The following is a 26,159-nucleotide window of genomic DNA, read 5'->3' on the forward strand; positions in this document are numbered from 1 at the left end:
TGCCCCACCAAGAAGGTGCTCGTCAGCGACCCGTTCGGCACGAGGCGCAGAGGAGCGCAGCGAGTTCGGTGGCTGGACCAAGTGGAGCAGGACCTGTCGGAGATTGGGTGCAGCCGGGGGTGGAGGAGAGCAGTCCTGGACCGAGTTTCCTGGAAACTGATTGGCAACCTGGCCATGTCAGCACGACGTGCTCAACTATGAGCGGGCCAAGAAAGAAGAAGAGAATAGAAAATAGAATAGAAAATAGAATAGAAAATAGAATAGAAAATAGAAAAGAAAATAGAATAGAAAATAGAATAGAAAATAGAATAGAAAATAGAATAGAAAATAGAATGGAAAATAGAATAGAAAATAGTATAGAAAATAGAATAGAAAATAGAATAGAAAATGATATTAAATTAACGAAGAAGTTTTAAAGTATTTTTCTGAAACACTGAACCAGTTATCATGTTTTTAGCATGAAATAAAAAAAAAGAAGAAGGAGAAAAAAATAGCTCATAGCAAGTTATTAGAGGTTTCTGCGAAAAGCCATTTCACTAGAACAAATAAGCAGTCCATTAAAGCACTTTTAGTAGGACCTCTGTAGCGGTGATGTGCGACCTGGCCTTGCCTCCCACCTACAAAGCATTTCGCCACATTTCTGCACTACTGCAGGGTGTTGGCGGATGGAACGCGTTTTGAAAAAATAAAAAAAAAACCAACCACAAACAGCACTCAATCGTAATAACTAGCCCAGAGCCGGCACAGCAGACTCGCAGTGCCAACAGGTTCGACTTTGTGCATAAATATTGACGCAGTTCAAAGTTAAATGGGAAACCCGAACGGCCAAAGCGATCTATTAAACGTTGCGGGGACGAAACCTGTCACCGAGTTTCGCATCCCTTCAAATGTGCTTTCGCTCTCTCTCTTTCTCTCTCTCTCTCTCTCTCTCTCTCTCTAGCACTCGGTGACGGTCAATATTTGGTTTGCGAGTGAAACCACGGACGCAAATAAATTTAATGATTTGCTGCCACACTCCGTGGGCTCTTTCGTTCGTCGGTTTGGTGTCCCCTGGGGAGGTAGATCGCCCAGAGTTAATGAAAGTGCCACTGCCACCGGGTACATCTGTCATCTGCGAAGCCAGTGACTGTCGAGATGCGGACGCAACCGACCGAAATCTGGTTTAACGAAAGTGCGACTGTGAGAAAGACTCCTCCACGCGCTGCTGGCATGTCGCGAACGAAAAAAGGCAGGAACGCTTTAAAATATTCATCCTTATTAGCGCGAAGGCCCGAAAGTGGGGCCTGGAAACATTTCAACAGCTTAATTTGTGCTTCGCAGAAGCCTCTCCGAACTGACTGCCTGTTCGAACTGTCAGCGGATCCATTTCTTGCCACACCACGACAGGTACGGACTTCCTGCGATATCTCTCTCTCTCTCTCTGTCGACTCGTGCACATAGTCGGCAAACAATCCTGACGGCCTGTTTGTCGGTTGCAGGACTAGAAGGGCAATGGAAAGGATGGACACACCGTGGCAGCATGGCGTGTCGTCCATTTGCGAATGTGTCGCGTTCGATAGAGGCAATCTAAAATTTATGCTGCATTAAAAGATAGAAATGACAATTTTAGTGGTCCCTCCGCCCGCTCGCGTTCTCGGCTCAATCCCGAGATTCGCTTATGGCTTATGGCGGGTTCAATGTTCAACTTTTTGCACGCCCCCGATAAGCTGTCGCACTCACACCAACCGACCGAGTCGAGCCCGAGTCGACTTCGTGTTGACTATTTCGTTCGAATGTGGGCCAAAAAGCTGCGGCGAGCGGTGGTCTGGTGTTCTGGTGCTGGGCTGTAACATAAATTGATTTTGCTTGTTTCGAGCGACAGTCTCGTTATTATTCAATTACGGACGGAAACTTTCCAGCCCGCGCGCTGTTTCAATTTCATACATTCATGCCTTTTCCACGTGACAAAACCCCGACCCCGACTCGGGTTGCTGTCGCTTCACCAGGCCGCGCTATCTTCGCGCTAGTTCCGTTTTCCTCGCGCTTGTAATGACGCTTTGTCCTCGCGAGCGTGGGAGCGAATACTACGTAAAACACACGCCTCCGAGGACGTGAGTAGCGCATGTGGTTCGATATCATCTTGCAGACCGCATCCGTCTTACGTGCTGGGTTGTCTGGGGTCTGAGTGAGGATGCGAGAAATATTTCACGAGCTGGAAAGCTTTCGCCGAGCCGCAAACTCGAACTCAATCGATGCGACAAGCCAACCTTCCGGTTCCGATCCGAACACGACACAGGCACAGATGGCCCACCAAACTATGCAAAAGTGATGCTGCCAGGACGCCCTGCTAGCCGATTTTGATAGTGTAATGCAGGAAAAGTGCTGCGACACTGGTTTTTGGCTGTGTTTTTGGGAAGTTGATAATTATTTCACCCGTTGTCGATGAGGGGAAAGTGTCTCTACTATCGCTAGGAAGGATGGAGATGATTGAAAATATGTGGCCTGTTCGAGGAACTGGCGCAAAGTGTGAGCGATACTGCGATATGTGTCGGTAGACGTGAGATTGGCGTTTTTTGGAGTGAGAGTAATTGAGTCATAAACTCAATCATGTAGGGAAATACTGTAGCAGGAATTTTACTGCAACAAATATCCATGATAAGAGGCAAATGGGTGATACTAACGAGCAAGGCTATAATAAGTAATTTGAGCAAGTCGTCCATTTTCAGAAGCTTTAAAACTTATTTCACCTTTCGTGTGGTATTGTGAATTTTTCGATAAAACACATCACAACCTAATCGTGCCTAGCAAATATTATCTGTTATTTGAATAATTGTTTCAAAAAAATAGAATATAGAAATCCAAAGCTCGATCCGGTTTACGTGCATCGTTTTTTAATGATTTTAATGCTATCTGAAGATCGATAAAAGCAAAGGGCATTTTTTAAATAATTCATCGGGCTTCCTCGCTAGCGTATTGCATAAAAGATCCATTCATCCATCCAGTAATCAGTAAAAGAAGTCGAAAAACAAAAGATGAACCATGCAGATATCGCTTAATCCATTAGTACCTCGTTTCTGGATGGGTTGAATGCAACCAATTGAATCAAGTATCATAAAAGGCAAGAATTGTCAAGCTCCTAGCCAATATTTAATCTCCAGCCCCAGAAAAAAAGCCACCTCTACCAACCCTGAAATGGTTAATTAAATCTGAAACCCAATTCATGCTTCATTGTAGCAACTCTGGGTCCAACAAGAAAAGAAAAAAAAAACAGCAAGTCACATCGCGCTCAAGGCATTGTGGTTTTGTGTGTATTTTTTTTCTTTGCTTTGCTTCCAACCAAGCCCCATTGTTTTGTTGACTTTCAAAACCTTCATCTGACCATATGCTGATTGCTTTCTGCTTCAGTCGAGTGAGTTCGGTTTCCGGGCTCCCGGTATGTGGTTTTTGTGAGATTGCTTTCACCTGGCGCAATCATTTCCATTATGGCTCGGCGCTACAACAAAGACGGCACCAGCAACGAAAGTTGCAGGAGGATCAAACCAAAAACAAAACAAAAAAGGTAACATAAAACCTTAACCATCAGTTTGTCTTTCTTTCTTTATTTTTCACTCTCTTTCGTTGCCACCGGTGAGCGATAGGTTGTGACAGGCTCGTGTCCGCGGGCGTTGTTTTCAATTTTGATTTATTTCGCTTGTCCGGTTGGTTTCTGCCGTCCGAAACCAATCTTGCGGCCGTTGCTGCCATTTACTACGCGCTGTGGTTTGAAGTCGGTTTTAAAACGCTCAAAACGCCGCGTAGGAAGCGCCACAGCCACATGAAAACTGCAAGTTGCCGTACATTTCTTAATGCATTCGCTCGGGGAATGACGTGTCGTGGGCCGGCAAAAAAAAAACACACTGAACTCGGAGCAAGCACGAGACCCTCAACAGGGCTGAAGGGAAAAAAAACTCCCCAGCAGCAGCCATTGTTGTGGTCCGGACACACCAGCCACCAGCCAGTCGAGTGACACTTCTACGCGACAGATCGTGACTGGGAGTAAAAATACAGCCTTATAAATCCTTAATGCGGCTAGAATATTGCTTGTTACAAGTCGTGCCAGCTCAGTTTAGCATTTTTGCTCCCCCCACGAGCCACGAGCTCGCGTCGCTTTTCTTTATGTTGTGCGACCGCCGGATGGACCATTACCGGGTGAAGCTTTCATTCTTTATCACCAGCGCCGTCACTATTCGTTCTCATGGCGGGCGTACTTCTATTAGCCTCTCTTGCAGCCATTTCACCTGCCTCCCAGTGGTGCTACTCACCAGTGCACCGTTTGGCACGGTACGGCAGAGATTGAAGAAACGAACCCCCCATCATTCGCCGACATCTGCCACGTTCGCCATTCAGATAGAATGCGGGCTTTAGATGAATATTATTAAAAGGCGGCGTGCGTTACCTCCATCACCCCGCTAGTAGTGGCTCATGGTGGAAGTACAAAAAAAAATCGCACACCAACCATAACGGCACATAAAAAAAAGAACCTCTTCTATTTCGTGGCGGCGCATGAAATACTAACCTGTAGCACACGAAACGCATCCTTTCATACTTCCATTTTCTTAAGAAGACACTCACACACACACACGAGCTCGCTGAAGGGAGGGCATTCTTTGCTGGGAGGAAAACGACAACGATACTTTTCTTCGCCCCTTCCATTCACAACCCACCCAACTCCCATTTCCCGCAACCACACACGAAAATGCGGAAAATGCGAAGACATTAAGCGTTCGTGATAAGAAATAATTATTATTCTTTTATGACTCCATTTCATTCTACCGCCCCGGCGTGGTGTAAGGACACGGATGCTACCCGACACGGCGTTTTGAGCCCTTCTCTCCCGGGGGCGCGTAGCATAAGGCAGCATCCGTAACGGCAGCTCGTAAAGCAACCGTCAGGGTTGGTTCTTTCGTGTACCGCGAATGGGGTAGCACCCGCTCCCAGACGCCGATAGATGTCGGCGTTTGTTTCTGCGAGCACGCAGCGCGTAATTGAATTATTGAAAAGTATTATAAATTGAATGAAATGTACACCGGGATGGAATGGCATGTGGCAAATAATTGTTATTGCAGAAGGGGAGAAGGCGCCTTCGTTTGCCAGTCGGGTTGGCATGATGCTTCAGCACAACCGGGCGCCTCCATGTGGGGAATTTGTTTTACCGCAGCACGCCGAAATCATTACATTCGCATTCGCATTCAAGAGCTTGTAACGTGTGTGCGCAAAAGATAACCGTAAAATGTTTCGAAATCGTCGGTTGTGAGATAGGAAATTTTTCGTAGCTACCTCTTATGTTGATTGTGTATTAACTGTTTTACAAAAGCGTGTAAATAGTAGTAGTAAATGTGAAACAATCCTAGCAAGTCCTTTTGTGAGCGTGCTTGATTATGCAAAGTTGCACAATCAGGTGACAGAAAGCAGCTCAAGCTTAAAAGGGCGATGTTTTTCTCACATTTTAGCTGTAGTTTTGTATAAATTACATTTTTATGAAGCTGCATAGTTTATTTTGTCAAACTGCAACACAAATTTCATTATTTATGCATAGCAAAGAGAATACTATGTCGCTTTAATGGTAATATATCACCAAATTTGATGATTATATTTATTTAATTTGTCAAACGGCAATAAAATTTTATTGATTATGCAGAACAAAGTGTGTATCAGCTCACATGTTTATTTTAATGGTAAAATATCACCAACTTTGACAGTTATATGTATCAAATGGAGACGCCTGGTTAATTGATAAAAATGTACCAAAACTTATTTTATTGTATTTTATATTTCGTATTCTTTTATTTTCGTTTTTGTCATTAAAACATCATGTGAAATATTTTGACATGTTTGGTACGTGTGAATGCGATGCATCAACAGCGCACACACTGGGCTGGAGTAATTGTTACTTTACCAAATCAATATTACAACACTGGCTCATTAATTATCCATTTTAACACGTATGTAAATTCCACACCACCAGCTTCCCTTCGTTCAAGCACTGTCCAAAATAATCGAAAAACGAGTGAGACAGAGAGCGCGTAGCTTGGGTAGGTAATCACGAGAGTAAAATTGCATTCCGTTCGATCAAAGTATGCCGCGTCGGGAAACCGGATGCTAATGTTTGTTAGCAACCGGAGGGTGACTGTCAGCAGTACAAAGGCTGATGGCAAGCGAACTGACAGCATGGTGTACGAAATAATGCATTGATCTGACGTAAAATCAATATGCGCTCCGTGGTTCATTGTGGTACACGGCGTACACCGTACAGTTTATTAAAATAGCATAACAGACGGCAGTAGCATGCCCGGCGCCTCGTTTCCATAGCGACAGAGCAATGACGGTGCAGCCATCACCAAACCAACGCCGACCTGCTGGATGCTGGATTTTGTTACTGCAATATGGGCCCCTAGCACTACTAGCTTCGCTAATCATTTGGTGCCCGCTAAGCCAGTGAAGATAATTAATCCACACTGACAAAGCGGAATCCGTTGACCTGCGATGGAGCCATACGTGGAGAGTGATGTGCAGCCTGTGGTTATGGGTCTGCTGGGTGTTTGCCTTCATTCGTTATGAATAGAACAAGCGCACGCAGCGTGTATCGTTCTGAATAATGGAAGCCTTATCGCACGATTTGTATGTGTTGTAGGTGTTATTAATGCAATCAATTTCCAGATAGTTGTCCGTAGAAACTGCTCTTTCGTGGTTTCTACAGCAAGATAAAAACACAAAAACTTCCCACTTTCAGAAAGGCACTTCATTTTCTAACTCTCCCTGCAATGCATGGTGTAGAAAAAAAAATGGCAATTTCTCGCTGGCCGCACAGGGACAGGAAAAGGATAAAAAGGATACACCTCACGCTATCCCCATTGGCATGGATTTTTAAATACGTTGCACGAGAAATAGCGCAAACGCGCTCGCTTTGTCGACTAACGGTGAGATTAGTTTTCCTCATGTGCACCCACGTTCACGAAACACGTCAACACCAGGTGCCGGTGGTCGAGTGAAGCTAGCTTGCTGAAAGCACCCGGCGGTGCTTTTTATATCGTGGAAAATGCACAACAAACGAAGCAATCGGAGACAAAATGAAGCGTATTGATGAATAAATGCAGCCCCAAACGAACGGGAACTGGATGCTTGCGGGAGAAAAAAGCGATGAATGCATCGCGTACGCTAACGTGTGTGGGTGTTGCGCGGTGTCCTCTCGCAGAGTTCCGCGGTCTGGCACGTGGAAAATGGCACACTAAAATACGCCTCATCGAACGTAAGCCGTAAGCGGTGGAAGGTCCAACCGAGATGGGGACACACATACACACAGTCACCGGCGAAACGAGAGATCTAAATTCAATTTTCTGATAATTTGATTGAGTGGTTGTTTGCAATGTTTTTAGTTTGGCGAACAATGGCTGTCAATCCCGGTTTTATCTCGGGACCTTCACTCGCATACCGCACCAAAGTGAGGTCAATCTGTGCTTTCCCCATGCATCCAGGACTCATCTCATGTGCCTATGGCTTGCAGGTGCATGTTCGGGGTTTTCTGACTTCACCTGCGCGAGGTGTGGAAAAAAAACATGTTAGCTTAATTAATAGTGTTTACATGGTGTAAAACAGGGTCCACTAGCTTCGAGCAGCTCGTTCACTTGTGATTTAAGATAGTGATGGGAAATATCAACTGCTTTAAGCTCGGATTTGATTTTGTTTGGCGATTTGGAATAATTTTTAAATTTATGTAATATTATTTAGCAGCAAAATTTTTACAAACTCGAAAATAATTAATCTTTAAAGGGGTTTTCTTCTATTCAATTCAGCATTATTTCAACGCTAGTTCCATTGAGTACCTTTACAAATATTTCACAAGAATGGATGATTGAATGCAGAATGGACAAATGATGATTTATTTCTTATTATTTGAATCTGGACGAATCGTGCAAGTTACTACTAAAACCTACTACAAACACGTAGCAACAAGCCTCTTTTGAGTATTAAACCATGATGCTACATTTGTAATGCAAAAGGTAAAATAAAAAATAGAATTTATAATAATCCACCCAACGCTGGAAAGTGCATTTGAAGGAGGATGAAAAATAAAAAAAAAACACCTACCCACACGCAAACACAAATGGGAATGCATTTTTAATTGGAGTGGTTTATTATTAATACACAAAACTAGGTACTGTCCCCAATGGTCCGTGCAATAATCGCGCTCCGTGCACACACTCACGGCCCGAAGCAAAAGCCCGTACGCCCGTGCCCACCTTTACCTTTTGCCAAGGACCAAGAGCACCAGCAAAATGCAAAATAGAAGAAAGAAACCCCAGCAGCTGCCCCTCCCTGACCCCAACAGCCGACCACTTCGCCCACACATTCAGCACATTCATTACAATGGCTGCACAGGCCCCTAAGGGAAGCTGGGAGAAGCTGACGAGCTGCGCGTTTGATAAATATGTACCGCAATTGCCAAAGCACTGCCAACCACACACACACGCATACGGGTACGTACACACACACACACACACACACACACACGCAAGGATCATGGCACAGTGGGGCGATCGGTGCGATCCCGAGAACCGTGCAGCTAAACGGTGCTGTAAGGCACGGCTATGGATGGGTGGCTAAGGGCCGCTTTCCCACACCTCCTCATCTTCCTTTCCCCCCCCCCACCTCCACGGTGCTACTGCTGTTGCACACGAGCACATATTTACCAAAACCAAACAACGGCTGAATGCACACCCGATGCTGCCTTAGTACAAAGTCGCTGGATCGAAAGGTTTCCCCTAACGATAGCGCTATCGCACTCACTCTCACTCACTCGGGTTGTACCGGGCCGAATGGTTGGAAACCGATTTTCCGATTTCCATTTCCCCCCCCCCCGCCCCCTCCTCCAATCCGGCCGGCGTCCAACCGCACAGGAAGCGAAAGACTGAGCAAACACAAGCACCAGCTCGCGGTACCCGGCTGGCACTTGGCCGCTGACATATTGCCCTTGTTGATGATGCTGTTGATGATGCTGATGATGATGGTCGCTTGCAGCACGGCTGCAACCAGGAGAGCGTGCGCGCCGGTTGAGTAGGCGATGAGAAACGCGACCGAGGACGGCCACTCGTCAGCGTGCGGTCGCCATGGCAGCCATGGGTGACTGGCGGGCGATTTTTAGACGAGCGGGTGATACGAAATGAAAATGTCCACCGGCCATGGGGAGTTTTTTTTTTGTTTTGCGACCCATCGTCGGCTCGGACGGGTAGGACGAGTCGGGGCACGTCGTCCTAAGCGTCGGAATTAAAATATCTCCTTGTCAACTTTCGTTCTAGTTTCGTGTTCGTTTGCTTTGCTTCTCGTTTTCCGGTAGTGACTTGTTTTGCTTGCGTAGTTCTGTTTCGCGTTTTTTTTTTGTTTCTATTTCGCTTGCTCTATCCCACTCACACACCAACGTGGACGTGCAGCGTCGCCTGCAGCGTGCTGTCGCGCGCGTACTATTGCTTGTACATGTACAAGGTCCTTGTCGGGCCAACCTTCAGGACACGGTGCCATCGCATGGGAGCAATCTCGTCGCAGTCACAAAACGGGCACGAACAAAAAAAAAGAACCCTGCGAGCAAAAGCTGCTACCCTGAGTCGAGCGATATTGCGTTTGTTCGTGTAGGACACGAGGGGCCATGTTTGCACCGGCCAAATGAAAACTGCCCGCCGCTGGGTTGGAGGGAACGCAAAAGAACGAAACAGCTTACAATCTTTCGTCGCATCGCACTCACTGCAATCCACTTGGCACCTTGGTGCGATACAAAAAACGGTGGACCAGCCTGCCGGAAGGTGACACCATGCAATCCATCATCGTCAGCGACCAGGCGGCTCCATCGATCTCGATTACTCGGTGCAAGTCTCGTGGAGCACGTGGAGGCCCGCGTAATGCACTTCCCCGGTTTGGATATTACGATAATATGTGCGGGATAATAATTGATAGATGCCGCTCGTACCGTTCGGCACGGAGATGCTGCCTAATGCCATCTAATGGGTACGTGAAATCTCCATTAAGCAGGCATACATTTAACAACTTAATTAACATTCAATCGCGAAGGGGATCACAGAAACACACACACAAACGCGCGCTCTCATAGAAAAAGGGACCTTCCTGGGATGGTTTGACAACACCATCAGCAAGGTGAAAGTTCACTTGCATAAAGTTGCTGACGTCGTTCGTCGTTGACACGGCTTAGCGTACGGGTCGGGCGGAGAATTCGATCCCGCCGAAGTCGTTCGAAGGCACGGATTAAACAATCATGTTGCAAACTTGTTCGTTAAGACCTTAGCGTGTTCTTGGAAAGCTGGCCCGCTTTCCGGTTGAAAACTTGCCAGCAAGCAACGAGCCGAGGGAAAGGATGCGCAGGATATAATAGTATTTCTTACGGTGCAGTGAATGGCGCAGAAGGACGGGTGCTTGGTCAGGTGAAGCCAAAAAGGACCATGATTCGAAGAAAACACACGCATAGTTAAGCTTTTAAGATGCTCTCGTGCGAGAAGCGCTCGCAAAAAGGTCCATTTCGGACGAAACAAGCACAACTCGGTTTGCTACCGGTAGGAACTTAAACTGTTCTTTTGCGGTTAAGCTGTTTCGTAGGGTTAATGAATATAAGGAATATGCCTGCTTTGCTATTGCTATATGCAAAACAAAAACTTCATCAAGGTGCATCACAGTTGAACACGATGTAAGCCAGTAATTAGTCTTGCGGATGGATTGATCCGTCCGGTCTGAAAAAAATCTTTTTATTTGGGGTGTCTTAACAAAAAGTATGCGCCAAATGAACGCTTGCATGCCAAGGAGCATGCAAAGGATGAAATTGAAGCATCCTCGAGAAAAACCTTTGACGAAATTGAGTCCTTTAAATATCTGCACCTGTAGCATGCTTTCCAAATACCCTACTTTAAGGAAGACTGTAACACTACTGAAGCATATTAAGCTTGAACCACTTCGTGAACACACCGTGTCTCACATTCAAGCAAAGAATGCAAAAATAGATGATCAATGCACAAATGTAAAGCGACACCATATATCTGCAAAACCCAAGGTAGTTACCCAAACCAAACAGCCAAATAAGTATTTATTTGCGCAAAGTAAAGTAAAAGTAGGACACCGCGCCCGCCACGGAACCATCAACACAAAACATTTCTATTATTTTGATACAGAGTTCAGTAAGTTATTAAATAAGTTGGATATATCAAAACATCTAACCATCAATACAAAACATTTGTATTAAACAAATCGGATATAGCAAAACTGTAATTGAGTATTAATAAAGAGAAATCTAACGAGTGGACAGAGACACAGTCCTATAAGCAAACCTAACGCTTCGTGTTTCTATGCAAGAGCTTTGAGTGTCCCCCTACTAAAGGTAAGGCCTCAATGTCTCCAACACTCCAGTATGTAGGAAAAACTCTTCTAGATTTCTAAAGATCACCTGGACGATCAAAACCTTCTACCGGCGAAACCTTTTTATATTACACACCAAACAATTCTTAAAAGCAAAATGACTCGCAAAAAACCGTGAGCATTAAAACATACTCCAACAGATTAGCGAAACATTGGCCAGGTTTTGTTGAACCGTTAAATGGTGTATTTAAATTCACTCCACATCCAAACACAAAACCTACCACCGGGTACGAGGGTCGACACGCTTTAAATGCCGTAAGTACCATCTCGCGCCCAACTCAGCGTGGAAACGCACCACCACAGCAAAACACTACCCACCACCACTAGCGGTACCGAGCGCGCAATCAAACATTCTTCAGGCTGTTCGCTGAAGGCCGGCCGGCCCATGAGAAAATGGCCAAGTGGTTGGCGTTTCAATTTCCGCTCGACCGAAAGGAATGTTGCTTTCATGTTGGCTCCCACCGTCAAACAACCGTGGCTTCGCGGAAGGCCATCCAAGGTGTTTTCTTGCGCGATTCAATCCTCGATGTGTGTGTGTGTGTGTGTTTGTGACCCGGCGCAAGGACGCACGCACATCAAACACGCAAGACGGTACACTCGCGAAATGGCCACGGGAAAGGATCGCCCGGTCTGCGCCGTGCGGTGTCAAGCGAAATAAAATAATATTATTTCATGGCATAATAACGATTACGTGTAAATAGGCGAGCGCTCAAACGGGCACTGCTCGCACCAGTAAATGACGATAATAGCGGTAATGACGATTGCTGTGCGACCGCTTTCGGGCACGGCACGGAATCACGTTGCAATGGTGCATCCGTGCCGCCGTAGTTGGTTTAGCCGATGAAAGGTTTACTTCCGGCGCTCGATCCAGGCAGCAACCAGACCGGGCTGGATTACACCCAGTGAGGTGGAAATATTCAGCTGTATCTTCTCCGGACCAGACCATCGGGGAACCATCGTTCCGACCAACAACAACGGTCCAACAGCGTTCCCGAGTAGCGTATGGTCGTGTGGCCTGAGCCTGAGGTCTCGTACCTTCACACTCGCGGTCACAACGAGACGTGATGGGGAGGGTTTTGTCCATGCGATTACACTTTATCATAAGAGCGTGACTAAGCGCCGGTTGAGAGCGGCGAACTTGAACAGCTTTTCGAGCTTTGCGGTGGCCAGGATTGTGTCGGGAAAGTGTCCACAACTGTGCTCCGGTGCTTAGTGCCGTCTCTGCAGCCTTGTACGTAGCCTGATTAGAGCTGACCGGTTCGGTGAGATTACACCAATTGAATTTTTCAATGTTAATTATCAGCTGCCCAGTGGCCACTGGGTGCTGCCAATCATACTGCGTGGTTTGCTCGCGTGTCTGGAAGCAGCGAGCGTGAAGAGTGGTAATTAATTAGACTCATATCGTGCCGCATGCAGTCGTGTGCAGCGAACGTGTGAAACGTGCAAACCGGTCCCACTCTCAGCTGTTCGCTAAGCACATGCAATTAATTCTCCTGTCGCTTCATTGACTATTCCATCATTAAACGCGCTGTGCTGAAGGTAAATTGAGTCATACAGACGGTGTCTCCGTGCCATTGGCTGCCAGACTCCCGTCATCGGTGCACGGACAAACTACGGCTAATCAACTGCCAATGAGATAGATGTACAATTACATCTTAATGTGGGCTAACGTGGGCCCGGGTGTCTTGTGTGGTCGTGAGTACCGGGTGCACGCGTCCGGTTATCGACAAACCAGCCGCACGTTGATGGCCGGCGCAACATTAAACATCATTAATGATAAACAAGCTAATTTCCCTGGGGCCAGGGGCGAAAAGTTACCTTACACCCGGTGGGCTGTAAATGTGTACGATACTTATTTTTACCATTTCCAGCGGCTAATGCGTACCCCAGCGCTCATGCGCTGGAAGCTGGATAAGAAGGCTTTGAAAATTTCTTTCCAATTACGTTGGTCTGTGTTTTTGCTGTGATGCTGATGGGCATTGAGTTGAATTAATGTGAAATGCGTGATGGAGCAGCTGAAGCTCTTTTTGGAGTTCGTGAATCAACAGTGAGGGCGATTTATTGTGAGGCAATTTTTCTTTTTCTACTTGTCTTATCACGATGTGATACCGAACTCCAGCTTCCTGGGTTGGCTTATATTATTCCGTGATCAAGAGGAATAATACATTTTCAATAGGTTGACCGAGTGTTCTATTATGTAATGCCAAATTAAATAGAATAGAATTAAATAGAGCCAAATTAAACTAAAAGTACTTTTTTAATAATGTTACTGGAATGTCCGACTCTTTAGTCTTATAGACTTGTGTGTTGATTGCGTGAGTTAAGTTTTCCTTCTGCTATTGCTTTTAATCTTACTTTTGTTCTCTTCGACTAACAAGTCGTGATCTATATTGGTGTCAAAATGAAGCTACCTTTTATTTAATTGTTACAGTTTGTTGATATTAACAATTTGATGTGTAATTATTTCCTGCACTTATTTTTTGTTTATACATTATTTGCTGATGAGTTATTCCTTAGTATATTATTTTTGATTGTCACCATCAATGAGAACCATATGTAATAGATTTATAGTAGCTGTTTATGCGGACATATAGGTTTTAACATTGCTGATTCTCTACATTATCATTAACTGGCAGGCTTAAAAGCCCGCGCATTTTATAGATGCGCATTGCATAGAGGACTATTTAATCATATGCGTTTCTAAAAAGAAATTAAAATATATTCCTTGTTTCTGAAAAAATGATACGGCATTGTTTTTAGTCAAAATTTAAATTTCAATTAATATTGAATTAAATATGATATTGGGATCATGATCGCATACATAAAACACCAGGCGCCTCCATTGCGTATGTTGAAATCAGTTATATTCGATGTTATATTCGATTCGATATATTATATTCGATTTGTTTGCTTACTTTCAGTAGCAAAGTTTTTTTTTCAAAATTTTAAATATGATGGCTGTAAATAGCCAGAAAAGTTTCTGAGAATTTTCTATTTATTCGAAAAAAATTTAAATATGATAAGAAAGTTTTCAGAAGCTATTATATTATAACGTATATGAGGAAAATGATTCCAACAAATAAATAAAAATTTAACATCACACTCTCCCTTTCCAAATTCTGTCTTGGCATCAAGCTTCATATTTTTCAAGCTCATATTTTTTTAAGCTTCATATTTTTCAAGCCTACGACAGGCTAATGTAAAAATTGAAATAATGTTCCATAATTTGTAAAGTTTTTCAACATGCGGCTCTACATAAATCGGTTGGAACATTCGTTTAATACCATCATAATTTGTAATTAACAAAAACACTAAAATATGTTTGATCTTGGGAGTTCAGAATGTCACACTCCTCTCGTTTCACAAGCATGCGTGTGCTTCAACTGTAGTTCAACACGAAATGATTAAGACCCTTACGCTACGGGTTGGTGATGGAGTTGGAATCATTCCAAAAGCAACACTGCATGAATTACGAACCACTGCACGGTGCAAATTAATATCATAAACTGTTGCGATCGAGCTGAAAGTAAACGATAACTGCCGACGACATCAATCAACTGTCGTTATCGGGCCCTTTACCATTGGAAAAAGGGCTCGTAGATAGGTTGCAAGCGATAGCCACATGAAACCTTCCGTGAAAACCAGCAGTATGCTCTTGTATTTCGCAGCATTCTTTACAATCTGCTCCACCCGCAGCGGACGGATGCCAATTTGCTCCATCGAGGAAACTCGGGCGGTTTTTTCTCTATATCTGTCTCTCTTTATCTCTCTCTCTCTCTTATTCGTACCTCTTCCGTGCGTGATTTCCCGTGCGTTTGAATGAAAACGCAAATTACACCGTGCGGTGAGGTGAGGATGTAAAATTCAATGAAAAATATACAATCCACTTGGTAAAAAGTCGGCACCCTCGACATCAGGGGACAAATTCACTCAATTAACTTTTTCGAAAGTGCCGTGTCGTTCCGTGCGGTGTTTATGGTGCCGAAGAGATTCGCCTCCGTCATGTTTATAGCGCGACCACAGAGAGTGGGAAGCACGATGTTTGGTCCCGGGGTTTGTTTTTTATACACATATATATTTTTTTTATCAACGCGCTGTCATCGGTTTGCTTAGGTTGTGCCACGAAATGAAACAAATTGAGCGCTAGCTGGGCTGCCGGTTATTGAAGTAGCTTGGTGCTTTGATGGGACACCAGCGAACAACGCAGATGTGCCAGCGCCAGTTTTTAGGAGGTGCTTTTTTTTGTTTGTTTCGTTCACACACACACACACCCGCGCAACCTCCATGACAATGTCAAGTATTTTGTTGTGTTAATAAATCTCCCGTTTGCGAAGGGAGCCGTTTTTATCGCTCAATTTTCCCCGAAAGCGTTCGGTGATACAACACAAATCACTTCTTGGCCTGGATTTGCTCGCGTTTCGTCCTGTTGCGTGGGAAAACGGGAACGATTAAAGGTAGCATGTGTCACCTGTTATTAACACACAATCCATCATAATGCGCTTGTGATGGTTTAAACATCCCAACTTTCGTCTTAATACCGCCGAGATTCGCAAACGATGTGACACAACTTTCTCCTAAATCGTGGGCTGAAGAATATTGGGGAAAAAAAACAATATGTGTATTTACATCTATCGCCAGACAACTGTTCTTTTATGTTTTGTTTTATGTGTGCGTGTGTGTGTGTGTGTATTCATTTTGCACACATTTGTAAAGCTGCGCGAAACTTTCAGCCCAGCGGAAGAATCAACAAACAAACAAATGAAAACTTTGACGAATTGAAAAACAAACCTCTAGCTGCTGGAATTCCATCGGTGGCGTTTCTATCGCGGTAGGTGACTTCAAAAGTGGGCGTGCGCTGACCAAAAAAGGGCCCCCGTGCCAGATTCAACCGAAGAACGAACGAACGAACGAACGAAAGAAAAAAAAAACACGCCCTACCCCAAGTGCTGCGTGGGAATTTATGCGGAAAGGGTAAATTTGTGCCTAATGCTTGTTGGTGTTTGTCTTGCTGCTAACGCTGGCAAAGCATTATTCAGCAAACATCGTATTGACGCATAATGAAACGCACATAGGACACACGAGCGTAGGGAAGGCAACAAATAAGAAGAAGAAGAAAAAAAACAACATCCCACTTACCCTCTCCCCGGGACCATTGAAGAGGGTAAATGGGTGCGTGGGTGGTGGGGCGCGTGGCACGTTTGAATAAGTCATTCCCATCCCTGATTACCGACCATTTTGGGGGCTGATGAAAAATACAGCAGGGTAACATTCAATCAGCTAACAAATTATCCGTAGGAAAGTTATTATTTTCTAAGGTTTACTTTCCCGAACGGTATCCGCATTGTAAAGTGGCGTGCTGAATGCGTGCGGGTGGCAACAAATGCGTTTTGCCCTCCACGGGGGCTATTCCCTAGACGCTCCGGCATCATTGCTAGTGGTGTGCATAAATTTGTGTGCCGCACCTTAGAGCGTGCTCTTTTTTTTTTTTGTACATTCTTGTTTCGATTTCACGCGCCCTGGAAAAGTATTGCAACCTTTTCGAGGCAGGTTAACAGTGTTTTGTTTTGTTGTTGCCAGAATTGAATCAAAACTGTGTTTTGAAGGGAAACTTGAATAAAAAAATCATGAATCCTTCAAAGGGTTTGCTAACGTCGAATTTATTTTTGAGTGCAATTCAATTGAATATAGATTAAAGGACAGCCTGACCTTTTTTCTGTACGAATTCTTTAGCTGAAACTGTTATTAGCAAATATAAAATCTTGCTATACATCACTAATAAGCAACAGCGAAATAAATAAATGTTTCTTTTGTAAGAAATAAGGCCTTCGAAGCTTAGTCTTGCACAAGAGAGACACACCCAACTGGTGGCGAAATTTAATCAACAGATATCTTTACTGCTTCGACTTGCTTCTTTTCTACACTAAGAGCTGCTTACGAGATTAGGGTTTACTGTCCGTTCCAAGCGCTAGGGTGGTACGGTACTCGATGCAGCCGGAATTTATTTTTTTCTCTCCATCTCTTCCATCTCTTCCATCTCTCACTGTTCCCGTGTATCCGTTTCTGCCGGCGTATCCTTTCAAAATCGACACAACGTTGCGCGTTGCGCGTCGAAACGGTGCGCTGAAATAAAAAAAAAAGCGAGAGATCCCGGATTCCGTGCTGCTCTACCGTTTGCCTTCCGGCTCGGTGCCTGAGATCCCTCTCCGCCTCTGCGCCCAACCGTGGACCACTCCATCGCTCCATCACCGACCATATTTTTCGTTAAAAAAGTATATTTACGCATACTGAATATTTAATGCCCCCGCAGAGGTTCCCGCCTGGCAACGGCAGCCTGGCAAACGGGCAGCCGCGCCGGGTGTGCCTTACAGCAAAAGGATCTGCTTTCTTTAGCCGAGGTTTGTCCGGACGACTTGATTCTTACGGGACGGAGCGTTCACAGTTTCCACCAGAGAATGGCCCCGGCTCTGTCTCGCGGGGACTGCCCACCTGGTTCGGTCTCTTCTTTTTTTTGCTTTTTTGTTGTTGCTCAGAAACGCACGAAAGAAGTACAGAAAGGATCCGATCTGAGAGTAGATTACGCAGCAGGGGGGAGGGCTCAACCGCCGGAGCAAAAGTCAGAGATCAGAGGCTTGGTGCTATTATTGTTGCTCTGGTGTTTGTCCTATGTTTCATGGCGAAACGGTCGAATCCTTTTAGCCGCACGTAAGGGAAACTCGCTACGGCACAATCGCACACCGGCACGGCAAGGATCGTGGGAGCAAATTTGGTTACAATTTACACTATAATTCGAAATAATAAATATCTCTCCACCGTTCGAAACCCCCCGAACCCCTGGTGGAGGATACATTTTATTCAAATTGATGCTTTGATGAAATTGAATATTCGCCCGGTACTCTCCGCAACTCCGGGCGTCAGGGTGCTTTTATATTCATGATCCCGCAGCAATATGTATGTGCCGAGTGAACGATAAAGTATGTTGCCAATGAAAGCGATGCTGCTTGGGTGGAGAAGTACATCGAGACAGTCACTAGCTTGGCTAAGCTGATGCACTTTAGCGCAGAGCGTCTAGAGTGCACAAGTTTTGACTTTATTCTTGGAGGACAAATACTTAAAACTACGCTGTAACTCATTGTTACTATCGCATCAAAGATGTAACTTATCTTTAAAAAAAACCGAAATAAATCGCAGTAGCAACGGTTGAGGCAGTAATTATCAACCAATAATTCCATGAAAAAAAACATATTTCGAATGTGATGTAACGAAAAACACTCTAAAAAACAGTGAATGAAACTACTGTAGGTAAAACCGTAGTTTTGCAATTACGTTTACAATAAAATAATTATTATCCTTACAATACCAATGATATCGATGCCATAAATCGTTGTTGGGATGCATACTTTTTTTGATTACTTCTTATACATTTTTGATACATTAATACCTTCGTTTTTTCCATTTTCTGAATCGGTTTTTTGATATATATACAAGCAGTTTTGATTGGAATTTGCTTCCAAGAAGGATTGAAATTTTCATTCAATATCAAGATGATACCGAAAGTCTTAAAATATCATTAAAACTCGCCTCACGCTAGTCGAACAGAGTATTTGCTTGTACAAATAAAAGCTTATCCCATTTTTGAATAAAATTTATTTTAACACGACAGTACAGCAATAGCTTTAATGTTTATTACCTTGTATACACTTCGACTATAATAGTTTTATTATGTCGTAATCGTAACAAACGACAAAAATGAAATGCTACAATCATTTTTACCCCTTTTGCGCCTTTGCATATCTTCTTATTCGCGGTATTTTTTAAATACAATTTTCACAAAAACCCCACAAATCAGTAGTTGCTCAAACTGCCTAACCTTGCTGAGCTTAAATGGCACGCGTCAAAAACGCGTCATGCGCCCATGCCTGATGGTGTACGACCGAGAAGTCAAATTTGTGCTCTAAGTGAAAATTCAAATTACGTAAGCCGGTGTAACGGTGGCCCACTTCGAGCGTAATTCGAGAGAGCCTATGTCGTGACAAACAAAAACGGGCCGGAGAAATTCGGTAAGGTGGCGCACAATAAGCCCGCTGGAAACGTGAGACTTATTGAAACTCCACGCTCAAGAACCATCGATGTCTAATTTGAGGCAGCCGGTGGAAAGAATCTAGCGCCGAAAGTGCCGCACCACATTTCCAGGAACCTTTTGCGCGTGATTCTGTCGTCCGGGCTTCGGATCGCGTTCACCAGAGAGTATGCAAACAAGAGCAAGAGAAGCAACAAAAAAATAGGACCTCCCCGAAGAGCGGTCGTCGCCAGGACGCAGGACGCAGGACCGTCGTCAACGTCAAAGGATGGGTTAATTTCTTCTCCGTCCGGAATTCGCACCACACCAAAGCGTGCTAATTATTCATCAACAATGGCATCGAAACTCCGAAAGTGCGTTGATCGGAGCGGTGCGGGACGATGATTTCAAAATTTTTCCACCCCCCAGATTAGCCGTAAGCCGTGAACGGGAGAAGCCTTTTCAATCAATGCTGGCTCGCTCGAGCGAGGGTTAATTATTGCGGCCCATTTCGATGGACAGTGCAGTGGCACGTTCCATTTCGTTGACGAGATGATGGGCGCTGAGAAGTTTCGTGGAAGACCATTCTTCGCCGTTTTCCGCGTGTCGGATAAAGATTCACACGCGCCGGAAGCTGCGTGAACGCGAAACAAAACCATTTTGCCAAAGTTCAGGTAACTTGGCAGCTATCCGGATTTATTGCAAAATATTGATTTACAGTGACGAAGCGAGGGTTGCGAGTGGAACGCAAACAGTTCGGGTGGAAAAAAAAAGCAAAGTCCGGATGGAAAAAGGTCAGCACACCCGTTTTACGATCCATCCCGGCATTCCCGATGGGCAAAAAAAGAGAGCGAGAGTGAGAGAGAGAGAGAGAGAGAGAGAGCGAGAGAGAGAGAAAAAAAGCGCACCCAGTTGAGCTAAAATCATCAAAGAAGCCACGTTTATCGGATCTGCCATGTGCCTCGGTGGACTTCGTCGTGAGTGTTTCATTTCGGAAAGATTTTCCTCGGTCTCGCTTTCTTAGCCTCCGCTTCCGGCTAGCTCGTCGTTTACCTTTTGCTGGGGTCCCTCGCGAGATTTGTGCCTCCTCAAAAACCCACCACCCCCACCGATCGTGCCAATGAAGTGATGTAACACACCGAGAACCGAGAAGGGAATACGGGACGGCACACGATAAGGTCGGGCAATATATATATCCTGTAGGAAAAACCGCCACCACGCGCACGGTGAAAATGGGCGAAATATTTGTGATGGGAAATTTGTGTACTCCATCACGCCGTGGCTCCTTTTCATCTTGTTGCCCCTTAAATTTGCTGTACCTTTTTCGGGCTTCCGGTGGACTTCTGGTGGTGGTTGGGGTTCTACGGATCTAAGGCATCGGCAAAGCAAAACTTCAACCGCGCCCCGGAGAACGCCCCACCGGTGGGACTGGTGGGTTGTTTTATAGACAAACCAAACGCAGCCACCAAGAAAGCTCGGAAAGTCGTTTCACAGGCTGAAGCATTCCATTTCCGCTTCATCTCGGCCAGCGTGGTTCACCTTTTCGGCCCGGTGCAAATCCGCCCGGTGGTTACGTTAACCATCCGTACCATCACCGTTCGAACACATAATCAGAACGGATCGAATCCATTGCAGAACGCGGACGGCCGCTAGGGATGGTGAACCTTTCCGGGAGGGTGGTTTCTTTGAGATGCCGTTTCACTTTGAGCATCACAGCTCCCAGCAAAAAGGATCACACCGCGCAAGGGTGCAATGTGGCTTGTAGCTGCCGGAACAACGGAAAAGTGCACGAAAAAAGCAAGAAAAAAAAAAGAGCAACGAACCAACTCGCACACTGATTGCTACTCGCTGTTTGAGCGCCTCAACTTTGGCGGCGTTTGGTTCGGCGTGCCCGGTACTTTCCCGGTTCGCATTCGTTACGCCTCGGCGGAAACGCAACGGACGGAAACGGTTCACGGCGAGACGAGAAAACAAACCGACCGACCGACCGACCGACCGACGGAGAAGCGAGGAGCGAAAATAATAATAAATCTATAAATATCACGGATTAAGGAAAGAAATTTGTTTTCTCCGATTGCGCTAGTGAGTAGTCCGTGCGCCGTGCGACCTGTGCGGATCCTTCTGCGAGGCGAATATCCTTTTTCTGCTCGGTCGTTGGAACAGCGCAATTCATTCGTTTCGTTTCTCGGTGGTTCTGCCGTCGATTTGATTACCATCCAGCGAGATTTAAGCATGACTTCACCGAATGGAACGAGGGGGAAACCTCAGCGTCGAGAAAGCCACGTCGACTGTGAACACGTTCATCAAAGGGATGGTGGTTCGCTATCCTGGCGCTAGCCGATTGGGCGGGTAGTGCATTCGTTGCCGGTGCAGGCGAGTTGTAAATCGATGACGATTTTCGACACGACTGAGGGTAAGAAAGGGCTTCCGGTGGGGTTAGCCGCTTTGAAGGATACGCAAGGATATTGCATTTTCGATCGCTAAAGAGCCTCATAATTGAATGCTCATTAGTACTGTAAATCGAGGTTGTACTTTGACGCGGTATATCTTGGGTCTGTTGGGAATTGATTTTATATCGGCATCTGAACTATTCAGCTAGCAGGATGCGTTTTTTTGTAAACCATAGCTTTATGGATTACATTTTATTATTTTTTAAAACGAGTTGAAACGAGAAGATGACAAAAAGGCAAACTATTTCATTGATTTCCAGGTGCTAGATGGTTTGGTTTAAAAAGATACTAGTCATAGAAGAACATGAGCAGTTGGTTAAAAACTTGAGGTATTCATTCGTCAATAACACAGTTTATGTACGGTCAAATGCAATTAAGAGCTCAAGCGAAAGATCTCCATCTTAAGAGGATTGTTTCCGATCGTTCCTCAATAGGGAATAGGTAATAATAAAACAAGATAATTTATTGCCCCCCGGGCTGAAAACAGTATGGTAAACCTATGATTATACAAAAAAAATGAAAAAAATACATACCTTTCAATATCGAAAGCCTCTAAGCTGGGGAAAAGTTGGTGGTACGCTGCTTTCGGTGTATTAAAGCTTCCCAAATTTAAGATCAGTAAGTATGGCTCAAAGCGACGTAAGTGTGTCCCGATTTCTTCCAACCTACGTATGTCGTCTGTCCCACTCTAGACACTGTTTAATTATTTAACAAGCTTCACTTTGCCCTCTTTTTGGGGTTTTTTTGTGTTGTTGCTTCAAGTTTGAACGTACACTAGGCAACGCACTGCACTGCGGAGCTAACCGAATTTGTCACTGCGATCAAATATTAACTCTGGTCCACTGGTTCGATTGGCGTTCGAGTTGCGTCGCACGGTTAAGCGCTATGGCAACCGTTTACATGTGTAATGGACTCGACCTGGACCGTGGTCCAAGCAACCCGAGTTTTTTTGTTCGAGTCGTGTGTCGGAAGGTCGGAAATTACACTTAACGATTCCAACGAGCCCCCGTTCAAACTTAACTTTTACAAGGCAAATGGCACAAACAAAAGCAATTCGGTGCCTTTTCCGCTGTTTATTGGCGACCGTTGGGGGATAAAATTCCTTCGCTAATGGTAATTGGTATCGCGTTAGTGTTCATTCGCCGAACTATTACACTCATTTCCACTGGAGGGTTTCTAATCGCGATAAGGGTTTCGAAATGTTCCCAGTTTTCGCGGAAAATTCCCGTAATTCGATAAAACCCACGCAACGTGAATTCAATTAACACCTTCTTCTACTTAGTATAGCTACACAAGCACTGCACAAAGAGCGTTCCTTTAGAACGAAACAGTGGACGACACCGAAAGGAGCGAATTGCATCCCAATCAATTACCGGTTGTTAACCGCCGATGGTTTTGATTTTCCGTTCGATCAAAATGCCCGCTTAAAACACACAACTCCAGACGATGGAAATCACGTGGCTGGAGCAGGACAGTAAGCACACACGCGTAGCAACGGTAAATGCAACCCGAATGCAACGATACACGCGGTATGCGAATGGAATGGGTGGATAAAAAAACCACGCAAGTAAGTGCTGCACCAGAAAGCGCGACTTCCGCTAAACCCGTACTTCGGTGAACTGATCACTTGCGCTCGAAACCGTGGTCGCGATCGAAAAGGGTACCGGGAGACGATGTAACGGGAGACTGTTGTGGTGGTGGTGGTAGTTTTTTTTTCTTTCTTTCTTTCCTCCTTCGATTGGGCTGCTGGTTGGGTTGGTTGGTTTGGCGGAATAAGAAAATTTATCAAAAGCGTTCAGCGCGCGCGTGGCCGTACGGGTCAGAACTGCACAGAAGACTGAAGCGTTCGGATCGGGCCCGAGAAGGCAATCCGCATCTCAGTCAGCACGCTAACTTCCAGCATCCAGCATCCAGGTTCGGTTTTGCTGGCAAATCCCTTCCATTCTCCACTCGCCCACCCGGGCTGCCGCCGAAACCGAAACCGTGTAACGTACTGGGCGCCTCCATCGTTTCGCTCCGGCAAAGAAGACGCCCGACGTGTTCCGTCTCGCTTGGATTCGCGCTCACCTTCCACACCACATTCGGTGGCAGACAGGCAGGCAGGCGTTCGTACGCTCGGTTCGGTTTCGTCCCGTTTCGTGTTTCAAGCGTGCTTCTTCAGACGGCTGGCACCGTCACCCACAGGAAGCCGGTTTTTCTGCCTGTTAACTTCATTTGCCCAGAACGCTACTCGCCCGGCACGGTGTGGTGTAACGCGTGCGAGCGAGATGGATGAGCATGCGGGAATGAAACAAAAAATCACCAACCATTCCGGTGTGTGTGTGGTGTGGTGTCCGTGCGCGAAAAGCTTCACTGCGAGCTTTCGCCTACTTCGGGACGCGAAAGCTCCGAACGGTGTGAGCTAACGAAACACGAACACGGAGCAGCTGTCACCGCGAGCGTGCCGAATGCAGTTGACGTCGAGCAGAGCGAGAAAACCGGAAGTCCGGGTGCGTTTCCTTCCCTCGTGGGTTCACTTTTTCACCCCCCCCCCCCCCACCCCGCCGTATGGTACCACGCGAGCGTTTGTGTTGGTGATTTCTGCTGTTACTCGCTTCGTTTGAGCTGCACGCCGTCGGCCAGGTGGACGTATCGCCTGTTCAAAATTACAGCCCAGCCTGATTACAACGTGGAACTTTCCGGTGAGAGACCACGAGAGAGAGAGAGCGAGAGATTGCTCTGGGGCTGTGACAAGAGCGAGACGGATGCTGTGATCGAGCGAACGGCGAAACAATGTTGAAGCCGGGACCGGGACCGGGACCGAATGCCCGAGTGAAGAGTTATGTGCAGCCACCACCACCACGTGGAAAAGCTGCACGCTGTACCTGTACGTTGTGCCGCTTGCGGTGGCTTGCAAGACATGCATTTCCACTTCGAGAGGCTATCCTACCATTCCTACCTATAACCCGCGCGACCTGCCCGACCCTGGGGCCGATTGTCGCTCGATGCGTTTGTGGAATGATTTCCCTTGTAAGTTATTTCAACCAAATTGTTTTGCATACGTCAACCGTCGCATACGGTGTGTGGGTGAAGACGGGTGGCCGCACGGGCTGGAACTCGAGACAGGAGACAGAGGGACTCGTAATCTAATGGTGTATGTGTGTGTGTATGTGTGTGGGTCGTGCGACGATGCACGGAAATTAACTGCGGCAAGCTAATCGATGAGCAGGAAGCTTCACCAACATGCATCGTTGATGAAGGATAAGAGCGAGAAAAAGTTCGCGAAAGTTGGTGTTTAAAACGGATTTTGGGAGGGCGCGTTAGGGTGTTTCGAGCGACGTGTCTAGCTGGGCAGGTTTAAGATCGTATGGGAAAAAATTATTTATTTTAAACAGGCAAATGGAAATTAAGTTTAAAGCATGCTTTACCGTAGTGTAACCTATGCAGTTGCTGTGGAATATATTGTTATTTTGTAGATAATTTAACCGGCTTTTAACGCGCAATATTGAAAAAAATTAATAAATATACTATGAGCAACGATTGAATAGAAAACTTTTCCAACAACCGGACAATTTATTTCATCTTTTTAAGAACTTCGCTTTAAGAAAAATGCTTGAATTATCTTTTCGATTACATTTGACGATTGAACATTTAACGCATATTTGTTTGGTTTGTAACCCACAAAAATAAAGTAATTGAATACATTGAGTAGAGTTTTCTGGTTCTTTGAACTATGATAACCTTTCTATACGTTGAAAAATTTTATGAAACAAGTTTAATACAATACTTTAGAAAATAAAAATCAAATCTCGCTGAATGCTTAAAGTATGTTTCACATGGCTCGTGGAGCAAAAATTTATATTGAAAATTAATAACGAGGCTCGTTACTCATGCTGTGAAGAAAACAATTCCATCAATTGACACCACGCAGTACGCAGGGCTGAATTCAATTAAAAGCGAACCCAGGAACACTCGCTTCAGTGCAGTAGAGTGATGGTTTGTGTTTTTTTTTTTTAGTTTGCTTTTGCATAACCCAACCACCGCACCATAACAGCTCATCGCCCTGCTCTACATTACCTTTGACCCCGGGGGGGCGAAACTTTGCAATAATATTCCACTCCGAATGCTTACCGGCGTGCTATCGATCCATATCAGTCTGACCTTTGCCACCAACCGAACCCTGGCACCCGGGCACGGGGTTGAAGCAGGTTTACATAATATTGCATTCCTAACCCATTGTACTCGCAGTC

The 26,159-nt window shown here is 45.4% G+C and overlaps 1 protein-coding gene across 1 annotated transcript in view; it reads right to left on the minus strand.

The window, feature by feature from the left end:
• The window catches only part of LOC128726249 (poly(rC)-binding protein 3), a 107,176-nt gene extending 83,426 nt beyond the window's left edge, over positions 1 to 23,750 (minus strand). The window contains exon 1 of the mRNA XM_053820046.1: positions 23,304 to 23,750. The gene's annotated coding sequence lies outside the window, so the exon portion shown is untranslated. The remainder of the gene's footprint in view (positions 1 to 23,303) is intronic.
• Positions 23,751 to 26,159: the final 2,409 nt, after the last annotated feature.

This window comes from Anopheles nili, chromosome 3 (assembly GCF_943737925.1).
Source record: "Anopheles nili chromosome 3, idAnoNiliSN_F5_01, whole genome shotgun sequence".
In the NCBI taxonomy this organism is placed as follows: Eukaryota; Metazoa; Arthropoda; class Insecta; order Diptera; family Culicidae; genus Anopheles; species Anopheles nili.